Consider the following 26,563-nt stretch of genomic DNA (forward strand, 5'->3'; position numbering starts at 1 on the left):
AGAAAACAAGTCATTTAATTCTCAGCGGGAAGCTGAGCAGATGGCAGACCCACACGTGAGTATAAGTTGGAAGCTTGGCCGACTTCACTTGAATCCCACTGGTCAGTAGCTCAGGCCTTTCTGACAGAGAGCAGCAACTGGCCAGGGACTAAGGATGAAAATCAGGCAGTGTCCAACAGCAACAACAAAATTTTGCATTTATATAATGCCTTTAACATAGCAAAACATCCCAAGGTGGATCACAAAAGCGTTATCAATCAAACTTTGATGCAGAGCCAAAGGAGATATTTGGACAGATGACGAAAAGCTTGGTCAAAGAGGTAGATTTTAAAGGGTGTCTTAAAGGAGGAGAGAGAAGTAGACAGGTGGAGAGATTTTGGGAGGGAATTACAGAGCTTAAAGTACAGCTACCAGTGGAACAACAGCTTTGGAAGAAGACCACCAGCAGCAAGCTACGTCCAGTAGGGGTATGTTCTGATGGTCTCGTGGCTGGGGAGGGAAGGAGACTCGGGGAGCATAGCCCCGGACTTTCCTTGTGCGTCCTGGAGGAGCAGTCCTGCTTCTCAGGAGCCAGCTATGGGAAGTTTTTTTTTACTTTACCAGGCTTTGCTGATCCTGGCTGGCAGGGTGAGTGTAGCAGATGCCCTGCTCAGGAGTTGGTTTAAGTTTCTTGGGAGTCCCCTACATGTCATAGGAACATGATGTGCAATTGTTAATAAGGCTCATCTGCCACCAAATCCAGCGATGTTAAAGTTACCGATTGACCGGGTCGGGGGAAGGAAATGGAGCTGCTCCATTTTAACGGCTTCCCGGCTCTGTTGTCACCAATCGGAGACAGTTAAATCACCCTTTTAAGTTTACTAACGAAAATATTTTCAATGACAGGAACTTTCTAATCGGACAAATGGTACATGCTGGTTAATATATTTTAGTTTGAGATATTTGAACTAATTGAGTTTGTCCAAGGGAGATACGATCAAAGATGGCTCATTAGAAGAGGAGGTAGTTTAAGGGCAAGAAATGTTTTCAGCTTTTATTCATGTAAATTATTTATGGTTTGAGCTCACGCTAAACCTTAATTTGCGTTCTTTCACTGCAAATTACTTCACTGATGAAAAATTGTATACAATGGTTTAATGCTGGAGATGTAATCCTCCACCTCCACCCCCTCACGTACATTTGAAGGGAGCATTCATGGTAGGTAAGGGTAGTTCAGGTAAAAACCACTAGAGATATTCAAAATACCAAAGGATGCGTTAAAGAAGTAAAGCATTGTCTTTTCTCATCCTTCAATTTACTTCTGTTCTTAAATTGCAATGAAATACATGTTAGGAAATTCAGGAAAAATGTATTTGAGGGAAAATATTGGACCAGCCTATAAATACTCCAAAAGGATTTTTTGCTCAAACTCCTTTTATTTGGGAGTCGGGAACTTTCTTTTGAATTAGGACCTCTTGGCAAAAGTGAATGGCTCTGATGATGAACAAATAAACTAAGCAAAATGAGAAAGAAAAAGACCATTAGATACTAATGAATATTGAGCGACAGAAGGATTGAGCAGAGATTTTCTGTAATGAGTGTGTCACTAGGTTTATTCAATATCAATATCATATCTGGATGTTTTCAGCAAAATGTCACACTACATTATCAAAATGATGAAAGAGGATGGAGCACAGGGAAAATAAATTCACTGTCTTGTCTATTGCACTAACCCATCTCATCATAAGATGCATGAATGGATGATCACAGCTGCTGGGAGTGATGAATTGAATTGATCTGCATGGAGTAAGGCGAGGAATGAAACAAGAGAGAAGGTCTGAAGAGACAGCCTCTTCCTCTGATAGGAAAATGTCAGTGCTAAGGATCCCCGTTAAATGTTCTACCTCCACATTGGTGAAATAGTTCTGTAAAATACTCTGATCTTTTTCATTCATGCAAATGCCTAGTGGGTTTGACACACACCAGCAAGCAGCAGGTGGTGGAGATAGCCCTGTCAATTGATATTGGGTACAGTAGTGCAGTGATTATGTTACTGGAGTACTGACCTCAAGGCCTGCACTAATAATCCAGAGAATATAGTGAGTTCAAATCCCACCATGCCGTTTGAGAATTTGAATTCAGTATAAAAACAATAAAAAATAAGCTACTATCATTAAAAGTGGCCACAAAGAGCCAGCTGGTTCACCAATGCAAAGCTGCCATCCTTACCTGGTCTGATCTACACGTGATTGTAGTCTCACACGAACATGGTTGACCCCTAACTGCCCTTTCAAATGGTAATGGTTCCTATATGAAACCACAACCATCATGGTGGTACTACATCACCACCTTCTCAGGATAACTAGAAATGGGCAATACATGCTAGCCTTGCCCTTGATGCCCACATCCTGAAATACATTCAAAAATAGCAATGTGCATTGTGTAAAACTCCACTTATCAGTGTGCATCTGATAGGAGGTGGGCACTTTGAGGTACTGCCAGTTTTAACTCGACTGCTCCTTTCCCACTCTTTGGGTTGGATTTTGTTGTCCCACCGCCAGGAGCGGTGGCAGGTGAAGAAAATGGCGGCCGCCCCGCACGGGAGCTGTGCCACCGCACCGCCGTGATTATGTGGTGGGTGGCCACTTGACATATTGACGGCGGCTACTCCCCCCTCAATTATGTAGTGGGGGGCGGCATTGGGATGATGGAGCAGGTGCTGGTGCCATTTTAAAAAAACTGCCAGCCCTGCAAACAGTTCAAAATAATGCAGAGTTGACCCCTCCCCCTGCAAATACTACATAATGCAGAGTTAACCCTTTCCCCACCTCGGTGGCACCAGCTTCTCCTGGACAGGAAAGTGAAGCTGCCTGAGTGCAGCATGTCGTGCTCAAGATTGGGAACTGAAGGTGAGATCGCGGGGAATTAACTGTAATTTTATGCAGAGAGGTATTTTAAATATTTAAGGTAGAGTCCCTCGCTGAGCGGAGCAGAGGTGCCGCTACGGAGCCTCGCCACCGCCGGGAAGATCGGGCCTGGCAATCCTAGCGTCAGGCTCCGTGGCAGTTGCTGCCACTCTGATTCTCCGGCCCCCCCCCACCCCGCACCCCAGCCACGAAACCCAACGTCAGGCTGGGAACAAATTAAGACCTGATCTCTGTGAATTAGTTTATTAAGCAGATGGCGAGGCAGCGGGAAAAGAACTGGCAAAGTATAAACTGAAGAGTAGGGAGTGTGGGTATAAATCATTCTTGTATTAGCCAAAGCTTGCATTTGAACTCTAAAGTCCTTTCAGTGGAAGTTTGGTACTCTCATTTCAAAAATGTATAATTCTAATAGGGGTGAGGGTCCCATTCCTCTTTCATTAAAAAAACTAAACAGCCACATTACTTCTTTAAACAAAAAAATGTCTTTGAAAAAGAATTACAACAGCAAATAAGAAAATTCATCCTTTTTCTGAATAGATGGTGTAATAAACTGGAATGCAGAAAAAATAAATTCTGGTATAGCTCTGCTACAAATATCATATTAATAATCTGAGGGTTGTTGGAAATTTTAACTTCACGGTTTAAATGAACATTTGAAAGGACAATCTATAAAACCTAAAATCACAGTAAAATGTAATGACCAATCTAGTGGACATCATTTTAGATCTTTAAGGGCTCAGATGAAGCATGTTTTGAATGTAAGCGCTGAAGCTTGTAAGAAGAGTGCTGCAGAATTGAAGGTTCTCCTCATTCATCTAGCATCAATGAACACTGCGTTGGAGATCTATTGCTTCAGACTGGGCCTTGCTCACCTTGTTACAGATAGCAGATTCAAAAAATTCTGTCCCTTTTGAAGAGCAAAATTGCAATTGACTAATTATGACTTTACTGTATCATTGGCAAAGCTCATTGTGAGAACAGCAGCACCTAACTATTTGCTACCTGCTGTGATTTACTTACAGCAAGGCCCATTTATCAATTATCTGCACTCCTATTGTCTGCACGAATTTTCTTAGGAATTGGAGCCTTTCCTTGCTAAATGTATTTTATGGCATTTAATTGATTTCTCTCAGACTCTGTATTTTGATTTAGCAGATGCGTAGTTCTTTGGATGTCCAGCATGTGGTAGAATTTACTATCTAGTAACATTTTTTATCCATGTAGTTGTGACATTTAGCTCTGAGTCAGAACAGCAGTTGGAGTTAAAATGGATAAAAGTGTGAATCTCATTTGTACACACTTAGATATCTAAGTAGATAATCCAGAAGTCAAAACCTCACCGTGCCAGATGAAATATTGGGGAAGTCTCAATTATCCACCAATTATCCATTCTTCACTTCACCTTAACCAGCAATGTGCTGAGAGAGTATACCCAAACCAGGAGGCCTGGTGCTGGCCTGAAATTTGTCCTCTTTAACATTTTTGTGTGAGCTGTCAGTGCAGCTTGTGTGTTCAGTGAGAAGGATATTGGACCACATGCCTTGCCAGCTTATGTCCCAGGAGGGAAGTTAGTGGCTTTGGCACGGGGTGATGATGAGAATTGTTGAGTCAGGAAAAGTATTCTTGTTCCTCCTGGCTCCATTGGAAGGTTTTTTTAAAAAAACATTTTATTTTAAAGTATTTACCTTTTGATGGTGGTCACTGTTTAGGCTGCAGCGAGCAGTTAAAAATCCTTAGTGGAACAAGCCTTTATTTGGCAACCATTGCCATTTTCCTCTCTCCCAGTCGTGAAACCTCTGTGGAGAATAAACAATTGATATTAATCGGAGGGAGATATTCCAAATGACTTGGGCTGCATGTAGCTCTGAGCTCAAATAAGACATGGTATTTGCAAATGTAAAAACTGTTTTTTTCTGTTGTTGACAAAAATTCCATGCAAGTTGTACTAAAACAATCTGAAATTGTGTCACCTTTCACAGGTATGAGATGTTATACAGTCACAGAGAGATACAGCACTGAAACAGGCCCTTCGGCCCACCGAGTCTGTGCTGACCAACAACCACCTATTTATACTAATCCTACATTAATTCCATATTCCCTACCACATCCCCACTATTCTCCTACCACCTACCTACACTAGGGTCAATTTACAATGGCCAATTTACCTATCAACCTGCAAGTCTTTGGCTGTGGGAGGAAACTGGAGCACCTGGCGAAAACCCATGCGGTCACAGGGAAAACTCCGCACAGGCAGTACCCAGAACTGAACCCAGGTCGCTGGGGCTGTGAGGCTGCGGTGTTAACCACTGTGCCGCCCCATATTGTGAATGAATCTTGATCTCATGCCTGTGGCTAGGGTTCAAATTGCAGCTGAGTGCCTGGTTAGCTTTGGAACAGTGCTTTAATGTACTCTATACATCCTCATTGAAGATAAGCGGACATGTTTTAAGCTTATAACCAGTGATTAAAATAATTATAGATTATGCCATTGCTAAAGCTTCCAACCCAGGAATTTTAATTCTTTCCATCAACATATTAAGTAAATTCTTTCCATTAAGGTATGCACACTGATCTCAAAATTCCCAACAGAAAATCAGTAAGACACTAACTATCAATGGTACCTTCTTTACAAGAGTGCAGAATATTCTTTAGAGATGGCAGATGTGTGTGGATCTCATATAAACGGGTTATTTGCGGTCGATTACTGTGAATTCAGTGAAGCACCACATGGTGCATGTATAAGAGCCTGACAAAGGGCGACCAACCTTTCAAACTGGCCCATGTTGCCAGCTATAAACCACAAGATACTTGTTTATCACCCATCACCAGCTACTCAGTCTGCCTCTCAGACTCATTCCTGTCAAACAATTTATTGCTCACAATAAATGTCCCTCCCTCTCTCGCTTCCTTTCATAACATTCCTTACCAGCTTTCCATGGGGATGTGCTTTAGTTCACTGTCTTTCCTTGGTGATCTGGTGCTATTGGAAACTTCCGTTAAGGGTATATGGATAAGGGTATATAGCAGAGGACATAGGTGCATTTGTGTTTTGTGAATGCATTGCTTCCTAATGGGGTAATTCTATTCTCATCTTGATGAAATATTAGAATCTCCTGTTTTGGATCCATGTTTTAGAACTAGATAAACAGATGTACTGTTAAGACCCATACAGAAGTAAGCCTTTTTATTGCAGCAGGAACAGAAAAGAGAAACCAAGAGCCAACAAGATCCATCTGTTCAAACAGAAAGCTTCCACACAGCTTGACAGTTTGACACTTTACAATCTTTGCTTATCCTCAGCCTTCTGGCTTCTTAACGGGGAACAAGATTCAAGTATTTTAATTTCTAGTTCATGTAGATATCTTAAATATCCAGCTTGCTCTTATGATGGAGAATGTTCTATAATGTAGCTGATGTATATAATACACAGCATCAAAGATGACTTTGGACCATCCAAGACCCTTTTTAGAAGGACATGCTGATAGGGTTGGATAATGAGGGATGGGAGGAGGCTTGTGTGGAGCAGAAACCCTGGCAGAGATCAGTTGGGCTGAATGACTCTGTTACGACCAGGTAAGAAAGGGGTCTAGGGGTTCCCTCTCAGCCTTTGCCTGGCTTAACCGTAGCAGGGTTTAATTTTAAAAACATGGTGCGTTAGCTCCCCCTCAGTGAATCCTTGTTCGCTGCTTTCCAATTGTAAGGCAAAGAAATCAATCAGACAGGTTTTCTTAGATTTAAACAACAAAGGTGGAAGTTTATTTACCTTAAACTCTAATTCGGTTAAAACTACTCTCTTGTTCCAGGTTCAGTTGCAATCTGCAGTCTGTCTTCAAACTGTCCCGTGTCTAGTTCAGAAAAAGTCTGGACCAGCAAGTTAGTCATGTGAGCAGCTGGTTTAACTATTCCTGCGTTTGTGGCTTCTATCATCTGAGCAGACCATGGAGCCTTCTTTATACCTTCAATGTCTGGTGATCAAAATCCATTTGGGTTAACTGGACCAGGGATTAGTTGCTTTGTCTCACAAGCACTGTTTCTTAGCATGCAAATATCCTCCAGCCAAATGTCTAGTGATCTCTTTAAACAAGTCAATTCTTCACTCCAGCAGCAGTTTAAAATTGATGTTCGTATGATGAAATTAATATGCCTCATTCTTGGCAGGTGGGGGTCTTCATGACACATCTAGACCCAGCGGAATGGAATGCAATTTTCTTTTTAAATAGAGCATTTCATTAAAAGGGACTAGAGAAAAGATAAGTACAGCAAAACACACATGCATCTCTCTCATTCATTCAGAAATCCTAACTTTTATTACAGCCTGTCTTTTCTTGGTAGCAATGCTGCTTTAAACTGCCTTTTTTGGCGTCTCAATAAATACGTGGTTTTTGGGTAAGTTTTTCATTTTGCACATTTCCATGACTGCCTAGGGTGTCTTCGGTCTTGTTCATGTCTGCAGGGGGAGGGTTAGATTGAAGGCTGCATTTGCTGACAATGCAACCACTAGGTGGCGAAGTACTAGCATCTGCACAAATGCAGCCTCTTCCACTGTATGCGACATTCAGGCAGCTGCCAGGATTAAAAATATCGCTTCTCAATTTATCACAGATTTATTACTTCGCCCTCCGCTCCTCCCACTCTCCAGCCTCTTGTTCCCTGCTTGCAGCCCCAACCCCGCCCCTCCACCCCACCCCACCCTCCTCCAGCCGCTAGTTCCAGGCCACGCCACTTATCTCCTCTCGACCACTCACTCCCACGTTCGATTGTTCTTTGCGTGCCGCCCGAAGAAGCAAGGCGGGCCAGGAGGAGGGAAGTGGTTCTAGAGCTAGCGGCTGGAGGTGGGGGGAAGCGGGCACCGTGGGCAGTTCCACTCTGAACTCTTTTTCAGTGCTTTGATGAGTCACGCAAGGGCTTTTCACCTTAGGGTGGGGGGAGGGAATTCCTTGCTAATCTTCCCTTTGTCCTCGAGGACACTCCTGCTCTCAGGTATTTACCCAGATTCTACTGCACTCCCCTGCGGTACTTTGACTAGGTGAGGCATCACCCTCATGGTTTTTCTGCCTTTATGTGGACTTTCTTTGTCTCTGCGGGTTCCTGTAAATGCTGTCAGCAACTCTGGTGGGGTGCTTCTAGTGTCTGCATTTACATAGGATCATGTGGGGTCTAACTTTTCAAAATGTTCGGGGTTGGCTGACCAGACAATAGGGGTTTTCATCCGGGATTCCTCCCGGATGTTTCATTAACCTGCCCACTTGGTCCCGTTTTCCCCTTTCTTTTCTAACCTTTTGCCAGCCTTGTGCCTGCCTGTTCCCTTTTGTTCTCGACAGGGGTCCCTTGCAGTTCACCAGCCCTCTGCTGGAGGGTTCTCCAAACACCGATACAGGACTTAGGGGTGCAGTTTTCACTGTAGGTTGGGGTTTCCCCTCAACCTGGCACATGTGGCAATTCCTACAGTACGCCACCACATCTTTGTGGAGTTTTGGCCAGTCAAACTGCAGTCTTATGCGGGCTTTGGTTTTTCGTATATTGACATGCACAGCCACTGTAATCCCAAGGGCCATTCTTAATATTTCTCTCCGGTACCTCTGTGGCACCACTAACTGGTGAACTACTGTCCACTCCTTGCTTTCAGGTCTGTGAGGAGAACTCCATTTCCTCATCAGTACCTCATTCTTTAAATAGTAGCAATCAGGGACTTCCTCTGCTCCACATTCAGACTGGGCAGCCTGTACTAACTCTCTCAATACTGGGTCAGCTCGCTGAGCCTCAGCTAGGGAAAATCCATTTAATTCATTCCCTGGGTCTTCTAACTTTCCAGAGAAAGTCTTAGATAGACAGACCTCATGGTCACATGCCTGTAGTGCCAATTCAGTCTCCTCTGGGGGAGCTGGTTTGATCATGGCCTGATTCATTACACATTTAGGGAAACTGCAGGGGACTGTCTCCTGCCACTGCCCTGTCTCTCTGACCTCCTGCAGTCTCTCTTTCACTACTGGGAAACTACCACCTTTGTTCCCGCCAGATCATTACCTAGGAGCAGGTTAACCCCGTCCACAGGCAAACTAGGGACAATCCCTACAGTCACAGGTCCCGAAACCAGGTCGCACTCCAAGTGCACCTGGTATGAAGGTACAGGCATACACTGCCCTCCAATACCATTCACTACCATTCTGATGTTCACTGCACACTCTGGGGGAATGGTCAGGCCTTTTCCCAGTAAAAAGGATCTAGTGGCCCCTGTGTCCCTAAGAACTACTATGGGCTTGCTTGCCCCACTTGAGGGGTATGGGGTTATTCTCCCTTCAGCCACAAAACCCTGATAACCTTCAGGAATCCTATTAAATTTTCCTGCACTTAAACTTCCTGTGTCTCACTCTTACTGCAGTTAAAGCCACAGCTTATTCTGCTGTGCTTTCCATCAGGGTCCCTTCTCCTTCACTGAGAGGATGTGCCTTGATTAACCCTACAGGTTTTCCCTTTAATTTCCAGCAGTCAGCTCTTAGATGCCCTGCTTTATTACAATGGAAGCACACAGGTGTCTGGGCCTCACTCCTACTTAGAGCACCTTCCTTTTTGGCTGGAGGAGGGCTCCCTGTGTCTCCTGCTTTTCTTTCCCTCCCAGGACTGCTTAGGCTTCTATCACCTTCCCACCCTTTATCCTTTTCGGATTTGTGGGGGTGACTAGTAAAGGTTTTCTCCTGGGAAACCCACTTATGAATGACAGCAAACTCATCAGGCAGCACTGCAGCTTGCCGGGCTCTATGAACCTTCTGTTCCTCTACATGTGTCTTTATGGAGAGTGGGAAAGAGTTTTTAAATTCTTCTAGCAAAATTACCTCCCTGAGATTTTCAGAGCAGAGCTGTACTTTAAGAGCCCTCAGCCACTGGTCAAGAGACAGCTGCTTACTTCTCTCAAACTCCAGGTAAGTTTGATCAGCTTGCTTCTTCAGGGTTCTAAACTTTTAGCGATAGGCTTCCGGTACTGACTCATATGCCTCAGGGATAGCATTTTTAGTCAGCTCATAATGTGATGAGCTCTCATCTGGCAACATGGAATAAACCTCATGGGCTTTTCCGGTTAGCTTGCTTTGCATCAGCAGAGTCCAAGCCTCAACTGACCACTTTAACTGCCTTGCCAGTGTTTCAAAAGACACAAAAAATGCTTCCACGTCTCCCTCATTGAATTTTGGGATCAGTTGGGAAAGTTTTAACAATTCCGAACCCAGCCCTGAATTACGATCCTCCATATTGGCCATGCTTTCACTGGGGTTACTCTGTCACCCCCTCGTTAACTCAAGCCGCTTCAGCACTCTCTTTTCGCATTCCTTCTGGAAGGTTCTTCCTTTTTCTCTCTCCTGACTCTCTTTTTCTTCTCATTCCTTCTGGAAGACTCTTTCTCTCTTTCCTCTCTCTCTCTTCCTCTTTCCTCAAATTCAGGTTTCCTCTGTCCCAATTGTATCTTTGCTAGTAATACCTACTTCTCACCCTGTTTCTGCTTCTTCAGATTCAAGGGAAAAATGGTTGGCCACTAGTCTTAGGAGTTCAGACTTTCTAGCCTTGCCATGAACAATGATCCCACACTGCTCAGCCATTTTCTTCAACTCCTCCATTGACAATGTGTTTAACTTATCCCAAGTTACTTCACCCTGGCTTGGGGAGCTGCTAGCTTCAGTTGTAGACATGTTAGTATTCTAGCACGCACAACCACAAGAAAACCTGTATTGAAATCTTGTCTCTTTTTTGACTGGGATCAATTTGGCTTCCCACTTCCAATTTCCTTTTTTGTCTGTGGGTCTAATCCAGACGCTAACCCCCAAATTTCTGTTACGACCAGGTTAGAAAGGCGTCTAGGGGTTCCCTCTCAGCCTTTGCCTGGTTTAACCATAACAGGGTTTAATTTTAAAAACACCGTGTGTTAGCTCCCTCTCAGTGAAACCTTGTTCACTGCTTTCCAATTATAAGGCAAAGAAATCAGACAGGTTTTTTTAGATTTAAACAAGAAAGGTGGAAATTTATTAACTTTAAACTCTAATTCGGTTAACGACTACGGGTTGCGACGCGACCACGCTAGCATGCACACGATATAAACACACAAGCAGATAGAGACAGAAAAAGTAGAAAGAGTAAGGGGGAAAAGTTTGAGGCAATAGCTGGGTTGTAATTACAGTCCTTTGTGTTCCATGTGGAGTCTTTGGTTGCCAGTAAGTCTTGCTGTTCGTTGTTTTAATTGTTTTAACTTGTTTCGATGTAGGAGTCTTTTCTCTCTCGCGGTTTAAGCGACTTCAATGGGTCCGGAGGTGTGTGAGAAAGCGAGAGAGAGACCGCCAGGAGAGAGGCTCTCTTGTTCCAGGTTCAGTTGCAATCTGCAGTCTGTCTTCAAACTGTCCTGTGACTAGTTCAAAAAAAAGCCTGGGCTAGCAGGTTAATCATGCGACAAGTTGGTTTAACCACTCCTGTGATTGTTGATTCTATTATCTTAGCAGACCATTGAATGTGAGCCTTCTTTACGCTTTCAATGTCTGGTGATCAAAATCTATTTGGGCTAATTGGACCAGGCAGCAGTTGCTTTGTCTCCACAAGCACTGACTCTTAGTACGCAAATGTCCTCCAGCCAAATGTCTGGTGATCTCTTTAAACAAATCATTTCTTCACTCCAGCGACAGTTTAAAATTAATGTTCATATGACGAAGTTAATATGCCTCATTCTTGGCAGGTGGGTTCTTCATGACAACTTTATGTAATTCAACGTAATATAAGACAGAAATACATATGAAAATTTATATAATTTGTATGGGAGATGTTTATTATGTAAACCAAGTACACTGGAGCTCTTACACTATCTGATTAACAATGCAAAGAAGCATAGACTTACTTATGGTTAACAGACTTCACTGACCTCTCTGTATCTACTTCATTATGGAGATCCAAATACACAAGCTACTCAGCTGACAATATACCTACATGCAAGCAGGAGCTGTCAGCATGGAGATACGTATGAGATATACCATACTGATGACATGGACATTATGTTTTTTCAATTACTTTCCTTCTCTCCACTCCTGAAAGTGGTGCCTTATGCTAGGGCATTGTTCCCAGCTTTGTTCCAGTATCTGACCCATTGTCATATTTCATGTATGAAATTGGCTTAAACAGCAGGCTGTTTTTGGCTGTTCTGCTCAGTCCACACACACTTTCCAGCAGGAGATCACTGGATGAATATTACAATTGGGAAACCTTGCAGATTTTCATGTCTTTGCAAGTACAGGAACATTCAGGCTAATTGTACTACCACCATTATTGTTGTGATTGAAATCAGCTAACTCAACATAAAGCAGAAACTGAATCTGGGAGCAACTGGGCTTGTGCAGGGTGTGCATCATAGCTGGCAGCATATGTACCTGCTGAACTATTGGGAAGCCCATAGGACAACTCCATTTAATTAATGACCTTGGCAGTCCAGGGAACATCAGAGCACTCAGACATATACAAATAAGAGCTGTAATTTTCTTTGTTCTTTAGAAAATAGGCGACAGGTTTAGATAGAGGATCTGGATCGGTGCAGGCTTGGAGGGCCGAAGGGCCTGTTCCTGTGCTGTAATTTTCTTTGTTCTTTGTTCTTTAGGAGATGCAGAGTAATTATTTTGGTGATACTACAGTGCGGCAATTCTGGTACTGCTTTAACCTGGCCAGAATTAAATGTTTTCAATGAAGACTAATATAGCAACATTCAAAGGAAACTGAATCACATGAAGTTGAAAGGACTGCTACAAAGCCTTCCAAACCCACGACCTCTAATACCTAGGAGTACAACGGCAGCAGATGGATGGGAACACCACCACCTGCAAGTTCCCCTCCAAGCTAGAGCATGGCTACCCGACCCAAACCTGACGGGAGCGACGACATGTGTCGGGTTCGGGTCGGGTCGCTCTTCAGGGTCCGGCATTTGGGCTTGGGTTGGATCAGGCAGGGTCGGACACAGTGACAGCCAGGACGTTAAGGTGGGAAACACTCCGCACTAGTCTACAGTGAGCGATTCCCTCCAAAGTATATCACAACCTCTTCAAAAATGTTGATCATATTCCGGTGGTCGGGTCGGGCGCGGGAAAAAATGAAAGGACGTGGGCTGGGTCAGGCTCGGGTCAGATGTGGTTCTGTCGGGCTCAGGTGGGGTTTCATTTGTGGACCCGAGCAGGCCTTTACTCCAAGCCACACACCATCCTGACTTGGAACTATATCGCCGTTCCTTCACTGTCGTTGGGTCAAAATCCTGGAACTCCCTTCCTAACAGCACTGTAGGTGTACCTACACCCTGAAGACTGCAGGGGCTCAAGAGGCTGCTCAACACCACCTTCTCAAGGACACTTAGGGATGGACAATAAATGCTGACCTAGCCAACGACATCCACATCCCACGAACGAATTAAAAAAAGCGAATTGAATTGATCCAACTCTTTTTCTACAGATTCAACTAAAAGAATTTATTAACTCTAAATGATGATGACAATACTTCAAATACAGTTTGAAATTTAGCGCAGTGGGCGGTAATTGGCCAGATTGCATTCGTCCTACTTTTGGTGGACAGGATATATCTGGGCAATTTTTCATATGGTCAGGTAGATGCTTGTGTTGTAGCTGCACTGGAACAGCTCAGCTATGGGCACAGCTAATTCTAGAGCACAAGCCTTCAGTACTATGGCTGGGATGTTGTCAGGGCCCATAGCCATTGCAGTATCCAGTGCATTCTGCCATTTCTTGATATCATGTGGAATGAATCGAATTGGCTGAAGACTGGCATCTGTGATGGTGGGGTCCTCAGGAGGAGGCCAAGATGAATGATGTGCTGGGGACCCCAATCATGGAGGATGGATGTTTTTGCTGCCTCCTCTTCCGCTTCGTTGGTTAATTGTCCAACACCATTCATGACTGGATGTGGCAGGACCGCTGAGCTTTGATCTGACCTGTTGGTTGTGGGATAGCTCAGCTCTATCTATAGCGTGCTGCTTCCGCTGTTTAGCATGTTTGTAGTCCTGTGTTGTAGCTGCACCAATTTGGCACCTCATTCTTAGGTTTGCCTGGTACTGTTCTGGCATGCTCTCCTACACTCCTCATCGAACCAAGGTTGGTTCCCTGGCTTGATTATCATGGTAGAGTGAGGGATATGCTGGGCCATGAGGTTAGTGAGTGTGGTTGAATACAAATCTACTGCTGCTGATGGCCCATGGATGCTTAGTTGAACTGTTAGATCTGTTCTGAGTCTATCACATTTGGCATGGTGGTAGTGCCTCACACTACAATAAAGAGTTTCTTCTGTGTAGAGATGGGATTTCATCTCCACAAGGACTGTGTGGTGGTCACTCCCACCAATACTGTCAAGGACAGGTGCATCTGCGACAGATAGATTTGTGAGGATGAGGTCAAGTAGGTTTTTCCCCCTTGTTGGTTCTAACACTACCTGCTGGAGGCACAGTCTAGCAGCTCTGTCCTTTAGGACTCGGCCAGCTCGATAAGTAGTGGTGCTACTGAGCCACTCTTAGTGATGGACACTGAGGTCCCCAACCCAGAGTACATTCTGTGCCCTTGCTACCTCAGTGCTGCTCCCAAGTGGTGTTCAACATGGAGGAGTATTGATTCATTAGTTGAGGCAGGTTAGTAGGTTGTACTCAGCAGGAGGTTTCCTTGCTCATGTTTGACCTGATGCCATGAGACTTCATGGGATCCGAAGTCAATGTTGAAGACTCAAAGAGCCACTCCTTCCCAACTGTATACCACTTTGCCACCACTGCTGGTACCTAGGGATGGTGATGAAGGAGTCTGGGACATTGACTACAAGGTATGATTATTTTTTATTTGTTCATGGGATGTAGGCATCGCTGGCTAGATCAGCATTTATTGCCCATCCTAACTGCCCTTGAGAAGGTGGTGGTGAGCTGTCTTCTTGAACTGCTGCAGTCCATGGGGTGTAGGTATACCCACAATGCTGTTAGGAATGGGGTTCCAGGATTTTTATCCAGCAACAGTGAAGGAGCAGTGATATAGTTCCAAGTCAGGATAGTGTGTGGCTTGGAGGGAACCTTTCAGGAGGTGGTGTTGCCATGCATCTGCTGCTCTTGTCCTTCTAGGTGGTAGGGGTCCCGGTTTTGAAGGTGCTGTCTACGGAAACTTGCTGAGTTGCTGCAGTGCATCTTGTATGTGGTACACACTGCTGCCACTGTGCATCGGTGGTGGAGGGAGTAAATGTTGAATGTGGTAGATGGAGTGCCAATCAAGCAGGCTCCTTTGGTCTGGATGGTGTCAAGCTTCTTGAGTGTTGTTGGAGCCGCACTCACCCAGGCAAGTGCAGAGTATTCCATCACACTTGTGCCTTCTAGATGGTGGACAGGAATTGGGGAGTCAGGAGGTGAGTTACTTGCCACAGAATTCCCAGTCTCTGACCTGCTGTTGTAGCCATGGTATTTATGTGGATGGTCCAGTTCAATTTCTGGTCAATGGTGACCCCCAGGATGTTGATAGTAGGGGATTCAGCAATGGTAATGCCATTGAACATCAAGGGGTGATGGTTAGATTCTCTCTTGCTTGAGATGGTCATTGTCTTGCACTTGTGTGGTGCAAATGTTACTTGCCGCTTATCAGCCCAAGCCTGGATGTTGTCCAGGTCTTGCTGCATCTGGGCATGAGCTGCTACATTATCTGAGGAATCACCAATGGTGCTGAACATTGTGCAATCAGTGAACTCCCCACTTCTGACCTTATGATTGAAGGAAGGTCATTGATGAAACAGCTGAAGATGGTTGGGCCTAGGACACTACCATGAGGTACTCCTGCAGTGATGTCCTGGGATTGAGTTGACTGACCTCCAACAATCCTCTTTTGTGCTAGGTATGACTCCAACCACTAGAGAATTTTCCCCTTGATTCCCATTGACTGCAGTTTTGCTAGGGCTCCTTGATGCCATACTCGGTCAAATGCTGCGTTGATGTCAAGGGCAGTTACTCTCAACTCACCTCTGGAGTTCAGCTCTTTTGTCCATATTTGCACAAATGCTGTAATGAGGTCAGGAGCTGAGTGGCCCTGGCGGAACCCAAACTGAGCGTCAGCGAGCAGGTTATTGCTGAGCAATTGCTGCTTGATAGCACTGTCGATGACCCCTTCCATCACTTTGTTGATGATTGAGAGTAGACTGATAGGACGGTAATTGGCCACGTTGGATTTGTCCTTTTTTATAAACAGGACATACCTGGACAATTTTCCACATTGCTGGGTAGATGCTAGTGTTGTAGCTGTACTGATCAGCTTGGCTAGGGGCGCAGCTAATACAGGAGCACAAGTCTTCAGTACTATTGCCGGAATGTTGTCAGGGCCCATAGCCTTTGTAGTATTTAGTGCCTACAGTTGTTTTTTGATATCGCATGGAGTTTATCGAATTGGCAGAACATTGCCATCTGTGATGCTGGGGATCTCAGGAGGAGGCAAAGATGGATCATCCACTCGGCACTTCTGGCTGAAGCTGGATGCAAATGTTTCAGCCTTGACTTTCGCTCTGATGTGCTGGGCTCCCCCATCATTGAGGATGGGGATATTTGTGGAGCCTCTCCCTCCTGTCAGTTGTTGAATTGTAGACCATCATTCATAACTGGATGTGGCAGGACTGCAGAGCTTAGATCTGATCCGTTGGTTGTGGGATCACTTAGACCTGTCTATCACCTGTTGTTTCCGCTGTTTGGCATGCAAGTAGTCCTGTGTTGTAGCTTCACCAGGCTGCCACCTCATTTTTAGGTATGCCTGGTGCTGCTCCTGGCATGCCCTCCTGCACTCTTCATTTGGTGAGTATGATTATATCAGACTATTGCTTGACTAGACTTAGGGACAGCTCTCCCAATTTTAGCACAAATCCCAGTTGTTAGTGAGCAGGACTTTGCAGGGTGTGCCTTTGTTTCTTTACAGTGCCTGAGTAGTACATCCGGTTTTATTCTTATTTGACTTTTCTGTTGCGATTTCATACAACTTAGTGAATCAACCACATTGTTATCACATGTAGACCAGACCAGGTAAGGACAGCAGACTTCCTCTCCTGAAGGGCCTTAGTGAACTAGACGGGTTTATTATGACAATCCAGTAATTGCATGATCATTATTAATGAGACTAGCATTTTATTCTGGATTTATTAATTGAATTGAATTCAAACTCATCACTCTAGAACATCAGCCCAGGCATCTGGAATGCTAATACCACTGTGCTACTGTCCCCCCATTGGGCTTGCTGGTAGAATCCTGCCTGGTCTGTCTCGTACTTTCATATTATTAATTGAACAGCAGAGGGCTCCTTGATGGAAAAAAAGTGTACTGCAGCAATTATACTCCTTTCATATTTTATTTCTAAAGTGTCTGGAATAAAAGCATCCATTAATTACCACACTAACTTGAGTGTTTATTGGGCATAACACTGGCCAACCAGGACTCAATGTAATAATTTACCTTCTGTGCCTCTCTAGCAGCCACTTAAATAGTCAAGTACATGATTCCAGTTCTGCAGAGCAGGCAGTTCTAGGAGATTAAGGTAAGCAGAAAATTTGTAAAGCCTGAATCACTGACTTGGCCATTTTTGGATTGATTTACAAATCCATGCCATTCAACCAAAGTAAATTTGATGTGTGTAATCAGCCTCTGAATTTTAAAGTTAGTAAAGAGAATAAACTGCAATTCAAATTTTAAAAGTTGTGTCATTTGTATTGAGAATAATAATTAAATTCATTCCCTGGTTAGTTCTGGAAAACATTACATTTATATTAATTTAAACATCCAAACTTTGAGATGTTCAACTTCCGTGTGACTAAATGAAATATACAATTGAGCAGTACATTGGAGCTTTTAAGCTGTTTACTACTTATCTGTTTAATGTGCCCGAATCAAGCTCAAACCATCCGTGTTGGTGTTTATGATCCCTGTGAGTAGTAGTCCAAATCCCATCTGTCCAGCTTGTTTCCATATCCCTTTATCTCTCTTTCCATCAACCAGCTATTTAACCAATTCTTAAATCTTTGCTTCAATCATTAACTTTGTAGTGCATTCCATAGCCTCACAACCCACTGTGTAAACACGGTTTCTCTGGCTCTTTGGCCTAAATCTCTTATATTGGACCTTATATCGATGACCCCTCATTCTGGACCCTGTAGTCACTGGAAACAGCTTGCTTTTAAATAATCTGTTCCATCCTTCATAATTTTAAACACTTCTATTAAACCATCCCTAAATCCCCTAACAAAACCAGCCACAACTTTTTAATGTATGCCATAAAATAATGTATGCCAGAATTCCGTTTGCTCTGTCTATGGCCCTACATACACTTGAGGCACTGTTTAAATGTCGTGAGCACATAATCCAAGCTGACACTTTGTTGCAACACCTGATGGGGTGGGTGGGGGCTTGGGGGAGCAATCTTTCAGATGAGATGTTAAACTGAGGCCCCATCTATCCTTTCAGGTGGACATAAGAGATCACAAGGCATGATTAGAAGAGATTTGATCCAATGCCAACAGGATTAGTATTTTCATGCCTTCAATCTAAATCTCATCACTGAACCTCATTTGCAATAATTAATATTAATACTCCATGATGAATTCAATTCAGTTATAACAGTTGCCAGAAACTTCTGGGGAGTAATAAGAAGCATATTGAGCTACTTCCACTGCATTGCATTGTCATAATTAAAAATTAGTTTAGAATAATGATAAAGAGAAATTATTTGTTAGACTTGTGTACTCAACTGAAAGGTTTCTCCATAATTACCTGAGTTTGGTTTTCCCATCTTTTCATTATAGACCTAAACAATGGAGATGAAATTGTTATTACTGCACTCTAACTAGTTAATTGTTTGCTGTGTACCTGAAATGATTATTTTGGGAATATTCCCCTGCTGGAGCCAAGTTACTGCATTCTAGAGCATAGCGCAGGAGTCCAACAAGCTGTCACTTATTCCACTGAGCTGCATTCTCTCCACATGTGCTTGAACGATAATACAGTGACACATGTAAAAAAATGAGTGCATGGGAAAATAAATAATCTAACATGATGAAGTAGTCTCTCAGAGCTTCTATTCACCATGTAGGCTTTGTTTGGTACATTATTAACAGGTCTGTTAGAACTTTAATACATTTTCCATGTTTATTGAAAAGTATATTTTAAAAATGTACATTTTTATGTTTCTTTTTAGAATAAATTTCCCTATGCTGTTCATGGCAGCTGATTGGCACCCAAAATTAGTATCTTGCACTTATAGGTCAACTAGACCATCAGTTGAATGTAAAGTTCTGTCTCCACTGCCTTAAAAAAGGGCTTTTTATCTCAACTTCAGGTAGTTACACACAACCATACCTATGCAATGGTTCCATTTCTTACACGAAACACAATGGTGGCCTGTCTAAGATTGACACATGGTGCCAAGTTATTGACCATTTTGCATTTGTACCCACAAGGAACTGGATCCTGACTGCACTGCCCAAATTAATTTCACTTTGGATTTTCATTGGTATTTCAAACCCAAATCCCCAAAATATTTTAATCCATGTTGACAACCAGTGCCTCTCTTTATTCTACTAAAATATGAGGTTCAGAAGATGTACATACATGGTTGAATATGAATATATATATATATATATATATATATATATATCGTAATTATATACATACATATACCTTATTGGGGCAGACAGTGGGCTAGTGAGACAGATTGGAAGACATTTCACATGTGGAAATCCAATCTGTATGTTAGTCATAGACTGTGGTAATGGAAGTAAAAGATTGAGAGAATGCATTGAGCAAGGAGAGTGAAGAAATACATCACCATATTGTGTGGGTTGTTGACGTCAATTTTCTTTTGGAGTAAGTACCATGGGCATCTTTTGCACTTTTTAGTTCAGGCTAACTTTCCTCTGAATTTGGAGGATAAAATAAAGTTTGGGGCTAGTAATTCCTCTATGCAAAGGGATTAATAAGAAGAGTGTACATTACATGCTCAGATTGACATATGTACCACAGCCATTATACTCATATATTTACTGTGGGAAAGGACTATATAGCGGATTCACCTGTTAATTGGATGAAAACCAAAAAAAACACAGTAAACTTCCTGTTTAAGTTGATGTTCGAATTTTTCTGTTATTGTGAAGTCAAGAAAAACATGAATAGGAACTGAAAATATAGTTAAGAATTGCATTCAAAATAATAATTTACAAAGCCATGATCACATGGTAAGAGTAAATACTATCATACTGATAGGTTCAACCCCACAATAAACATACATTCATTAACAATTAATTCATTTGACAGATAATTGGATGTTGCTGATTAGTCATATACAGAATGTTGCAATAATTCAGTGTGTCTGCATTTTAGTTAGAAACTCTCGTTTAACAAGACAATCGTAGAAATATTCCAAATTATGATTCCCTAATCGCATGAAGTATATTTGCAATACATAAACTTATCTGATAGCTCAGTAAAATCAAAAAGAGGCTTGAAATACTTGTAAGCTATATTTAAATCACTGCAGGCACAGAAAATTAGAACAGTATGAATAATTAAAGTTATGCTTTTGTTCAAATACAAATTTGTTTATTACAACACCCTGTGGATGCTGACTGCTGTGACAATTTCATGTTTAATATATACTTAATACAATAGAAAATTGATCATTCATCACAATCATAGATACATTCATGAAAGCTTCAATTTAATTTTATTTATTTGACAGTGTTTCAAGGGCTGCAGAAGCAACATAGTCTAGTGATTGAGAGATTGACATCAATAATCTAGTGATTTCTTTTTACATTTTGATGAGCAGTGTTGAAATGGAGACCCATGGCTTTTGAATTCTGCTTCCTGTTTTACATTTTTCTTCCTGCTTCTGCTCCAAATCAAAGCCAGAGACCTGTGGTTTCCATAGCTAAAAGATAGGAAATCCAGCTCTGTACTTTTAGTTTTGACTGGAGACCAATTAGGAGCTCATGAAATCCTCAGAAATGTGAGTCGCCGCTGCCATTGAGTCACCAGAAGTTGCTTTGTTTATATTAAAGACTTGCATTTATATAGCACCTTTCATGTTCTCTGGATGTCCCAAAGCGTTTTACAGCCAATGAAGTAATGTGTTTTTGTGATGTTGATTGAGGGATAAATATTGGCCAGGACGGTGCGGATTACTCCAGTGCTCTTTTTCAAAATACTGCCATGAGAGCTTTTATGTCTACCTGAGGGGGTGAGCAATGCCTCAGTTTAATGTCGCATCCAAAAGATGGCATCTCCATCAGTGCAGCATGCCCTCAGTATTGCACTGAAATGTCAGCCCAGACTTTTGTGCTCAAATCAAGGAGTGGGACTGGAACAGAAATACACTACCATCAACTGCTATAACATGTATGAGTTAGCAATAATGAGATTATGTCTTACACTCTCACTCTCATTAAAAGTAATGAAATAAAAGTAAAGAATAATGGATACGTACGAGTGAATTATTTAGTAGGAATCCAATCAAGAGATGCGAATGATAGTGCAAGTCATGGGAGCTGAGCTGTTAGAGTTTGTTCCTCAACTGAACCCGACGATTGGCATCTTGTATATACTAAACAGTGTATTCTCATTCAATGTAGCTTTTCTTACTGCTGCAGTGGTTATTTCTTTGATGGAGATACTCCCCAGAATGGTTTGAATATAAAAGATGTTGGGCTAGAAATTCATCTCAGGCAGTGGGACAAAATGGGCAGTATTGGATTGGCTGCCCATTATATGCAGCTCCTGATATTGAGTTCCATTGCAATCAAACAATGTGCGAAAAGAATTTTTAGCCCGTTCTGTCTGAGTTCACAGAATCAAAGAATTGTTACAGCACAGAAGGAGGCCATTCAGCCTGGCCTTCAACCCGTAGCACTGCACATTCTTTCTTTTCAGATAACCATCCAATTCTCTCAAGAATGCCTCGATTGAACCTGCCTCCACCGCACTCTCAGGCAGTGAATTCCAGATTCTAACCACTCGCTGTGTTAAAAAGCTTTTCCCCATGTTGCTATTGCTTCTTTTGCCACTTCCCTTAAATCTGTGCCCTCTCGTTCTTGATCCTTCCACTAATGGGAACAGTTTTTCCCTATCTACTCTGTCCAAATCCCTCATGATTTTGTATACTTCTATCAAATCTCCTCTGAACCTTCTCTTCTCCAAAGAAAACAGACCCAACTTCTCCAATCTATCCATGTAACTGAAGTTCCTTATGCCTGGAACCATTCCCGTAAACCTTTTCTGCACTCTCGCCAATACCTTCTCATCTAAAGTGTGGTGCCCAGAACTGGACACAATACTCCAGTTGAGGCTGAATCAGTGCTCTATACAAGTTCAACATAACTTCCTTGCTTTTGTACTCTATGCCCCTATCAATGAAGCCTAGGATGCTGTATGCTCTAGTAACCGTTCTCAACCTGTCCTGCCACCTTCAATGATTTATGCACATATACACCCAGGTCCCTCTGCTCCTGTGCCCCCTTTACAATTGCACCCTTTATTTTATATTGTCTTTCCGCGTTCTTCTGACCAAAATGAACCACTTCACACACTGCAAAAAAAAAAATTCTCTGCAAAAAAAATTTCATCTGCCACTTGTCCATTCATTCCACCAACCTGTGTATGTCCTTTTGAAGTTCTGCACTATCCTCCTCACAGTTCACAATGTTTCCAAGTTTCGTATCATCAGCAAATTCTGAAATTGTGCCCTGTAACACCAAGGTCTATGTCATTTAATATATATCAGGAACAGCAAGGGTCCTAAAACCGACCCTTGGGGAATTCCCCTATAAACCTTCCTCCAGTCCAAAAAACATCCATTAATTACTACTTTCTGTTTCCTGTCACGAGCCAATTTTGTATCCATGTTGCTACTGTCCTTTTTATTCCATGAGCTATAACTTTGCTCACAAGTCTTTTGTGTGGCACTTTATCAAATGCTTTTTGGAAGTCCATGTACATCACATCAACAGCATTGCCCTGATTAATCTTCTCAGTTACCTCATCAGAAGACTCGAACAAGTTAGTTAAAAATGATCTGTTGTTCACAAATCCATGCTGGCTTTCCCTAATTAACCTGCATCTGCCCAAGTGTATATTAATTTTATCCTGAATTATCATTTCTAGAAGCTTCCCCACCACTGAGGTTAAACTGACTGGCCTGTAGTTTCTGGACTATCTTTACGCCCTTTTTTGAATAAGGGTGTAACATTTGCAATTCTCTAGTCCCCTGGAAGCATCCCTGAATCTAAGGAAGACAGGAAAATTATGGCCAATGCTTCTGCAATTTCCACTTTCACTTCCCTTAGTATCCTTGGATGCATCTCACCCGGTTCTCCTCATCATTTTTAAACCCATCAAATGTCTGAAGTACCTCCTCTTTCACCATGACCTGTGCAACATCTTCTTCCTTCGTAAAGACAGATGCAAAGTATCCATTTAATACCTCAGCCATGCCCCCTGTCTCCATGTGTAAGTCCCCTTTATGGTCCCTAACCAGCTCCACATCTCCTGTCACCACCCTTTTACTATTAATATGCCCATAGAAGACTTTTGATTCGCTTTTACATTAGCTGCCAGTCTCTTTTCATACTCTCTCTTTGCTTTTTCACTTCCCCTCTGAACCTTCCACATTCAGCCTGGTTCTCAGTTGTGTTATCCACCGGACATCTGACAAAAGCACACTTTTTCTTCTTCAGCTTAATCTCTCTCTTTCATTATCCAGAGAACTCTGTATTTGTTTGTCCTACCTTTCTTCTTGACTGTGCCCAAACTATCTCTTTAAAGGCAACCCATTGTATGGTTGCCATTTTGCTTGCCAACTTTTGATTCCTATTTATCTGGGTTAGATTCATTCTTACCCCATTGAAGTTGGCTTTCCCCCAGTTCTTTATTCTTACTCTGATTGTTCCTTGTCCTTTTCCATAGCTAACCTAACCCTTATGATACAATGATCACTGTGCCCTAAATGGTCCCCTACTGACACTTGACCCATTTGGCCCAACTCATTCCAAGAACCAGGTCTAGCAGTACCTCCTTTCTATTTGGACTGGAAACATACTGGTGTAGAAAATTCTCCTGAACACACTCTCGGAACTCTTTCCCCTCTCTGCTCTTTACATTATTACTTTCCCAGTCTATATTCAGATAAAGTCCCCCATTATAACCACTCTATGGACTGGATTTTAAGGAGCCTTTGACATCGGAATCCATGGCAGAGGTCCCTGAAGATGGCCCCGGATGAGGCTCGCCACAGACCTCGATGCTGGCAGGTCCCGACAGCGGCAAGGCACCATGGTGGCTTCCCCGCCGCTGGGTGATGGGACCTGAGTTAACGTATGCAAATGGATAAAATTAATAAATTAATATGCACTTACCGGGGATCTAATGAGCCCGCCGTGAACTTCAGAGCGGCGGCCAGCACGCCCGTCTGGGGAAATGCGGCGTAACACTGGTGGGGAGTGGGGAGGAGGTACATTTATCAGTGAGTGGGGGACAGGAGACGGGATCAAATTAACGTCATGGGTGTAGGCGATGGTGGGAAGGGTTGCAGTTTAAACTTTGTGGAGTTTGTGGGGTTGGAAGGGCAGATGATAAAGGTAATTGTTTGCGGGGGGGGATGGGCAAATAATTAATTATATTGTTATTGGGGGTTTGGGTGGGAGAGGGGCAAAAATAAATGTATTCATTTAATTTTATGCCATGTATCTTTAAAGATTTTAAAAAGCCGGTAGGGCTAACAGCCCTTTAAAAATGCCTGTGCACAGGCGCTGACGCCATTGCCAGGGACGGACAGCCTGCCCGCTCCATATGTTCGCTGGGGGGGGTGGGGGGTGGGGGCGGCCTGCCCTGGCTATTTAAATGAGCTTCCGTGCTTGAGATCGCAGTGGCTTTTTAGCGTGCCGCCCACCTGGGAAGGCCGCTATTTTTGAAGCTCGCCATAAAATCCAGCCCGAAATTCTTGCACTTCTCTGTTTGTTCCTTGCATATTTGTTCCTCTACAGCTTTCCTGCTAGTTGGTGGCCTTGACACTACACCGAACAATGTAACTGCACTTTTATTTAGTCAAATAGGTTCTGTCAGTGACCCCTTTGGGTCTTCCTCTCTCTCCAGCACTGCAATGTTCTCCTTAATCAAAAATGCCACTCGTCCCCCTTTAGGGGAACAAAGGCACTACTAGTTTGATGACATGATTTTGGAAATAGGGTGATATCGCTTCATACAACTGGACTTGTCCCAGTCACATTCTTTCATAGCAACTTTGTAAAAGAAAATCCATGTGCGGTCTTTATTTAGAACAATTTCTGTCAAATTTATGTATATTAAAAAAAATCAATAAATGAAAGCAAAATATAAGAGATTCACCAAAACAAGACTTCAAGATAGTTGGCCTCATATTTTTCTTTTTTAAAAATTCTTTTTGAAACTTTTATTGTGCTATTTGAAAGCAATTAACTCTCTTCCTATTAACTTATCTGAACTCTGGTTGTTAACCAGAGGACACAGGTTTAAGACACTTGGGGCGATGAGGAGAATTTTTTTTTTAGACACAGCAAGTTGTTATGATCTGGATGCCTTAAAGGGTAGTTAGAGCAGATTCAGTGGTAACTTTCAAAAGGGAATTGGATATATTCATTAACAGGAAAAGTTTGCAGGACTATGCAGAAAGAGCAGGGGAGTGGGGCTTATTGGATAGCTCTTTCAAAAATCTGGCATAGGCATGATGGGCTGAATGGCCTCCTTGTGCAGTGTGATTCTACGTTGCTCTTGTAGTGGCCGCTTAGATGTACACAAGAATATTTTTGGCTGACTATGTCTTTGATTTTCCCTTCCAGCAAAGAATTACATGGCATCGTTTTGGTAGTTCTGGCCTGACAGCATGGATAGAATCACAAAGCCATACTTGATAGAATAGCAGATGTGAATGTCTGTCACACCAGACTTTACAGCTCTAACATGTCTCGTCACTGCCCATTTATTTTTGTTTTGACTTTTGGAAACACATCGTACCAGCTGAATGTTAATCATTTGAAAACAATTGGTTTATTATATAAAGCTTAAAAATAGCAGAGCAAATTTCCTCCATTTCAATTATTGCTTTGAAAAATAGATTTGGTCTCCTACATTGAACAAATGTTATTTTCACTTAGTTTCAATGCTGCACACTGTTTAAATTTAATACAAAACTATTCATTTTGCTACAATTAGCATCAACGTAAATCTCAACATATTTGAGACAACAGTAACAGATTGAAGGTATCTTTGAACACTGTCCAGAAATTACAAATAAGGCCAAAAGGAAGATCATAAGTTTTGTTGAGACGTAACCACCCCTGCTTTCCTCTGCACTTTAGCAAATCTTTCAAGGCATTTTATAAACATCATGTTTGAGGACTCTAAAACTAACACATAGAGGAAGTGCTTTAACATCTTTGTAAAATAATAAATTGCTTTCTGCAATGAAGCAAATCTTTCTGTACACACTCAGCGGTGTTCACCCTCTTCAAAGCTACATCTAATCCTGAAATTCTGATTATCATGGAAACAAAAATGAAATCCTATTTACACCTTTCAAATCTAATCAGCATGAATTTTTAATTGGAAGCTGATTACATTTGAAGTGTTC

The sequence above is a fragment of the Heterodontus francisci genome, chromosome 33 (genome assembly GCF_036365525.1).
Source record: "Heterodontus francisci isolate sHetFra1 chromosome 33, sHetFra1.hap1, whole genome shotgun sequence".
Taxonomy (NCBI): domain Eukaryota; kingdom Metazoa; phylum Chordata; class Chondrichthyes; order Heterodontiformes; family Heterodontidae; genus Heterodontus; species Heterodontus francisci.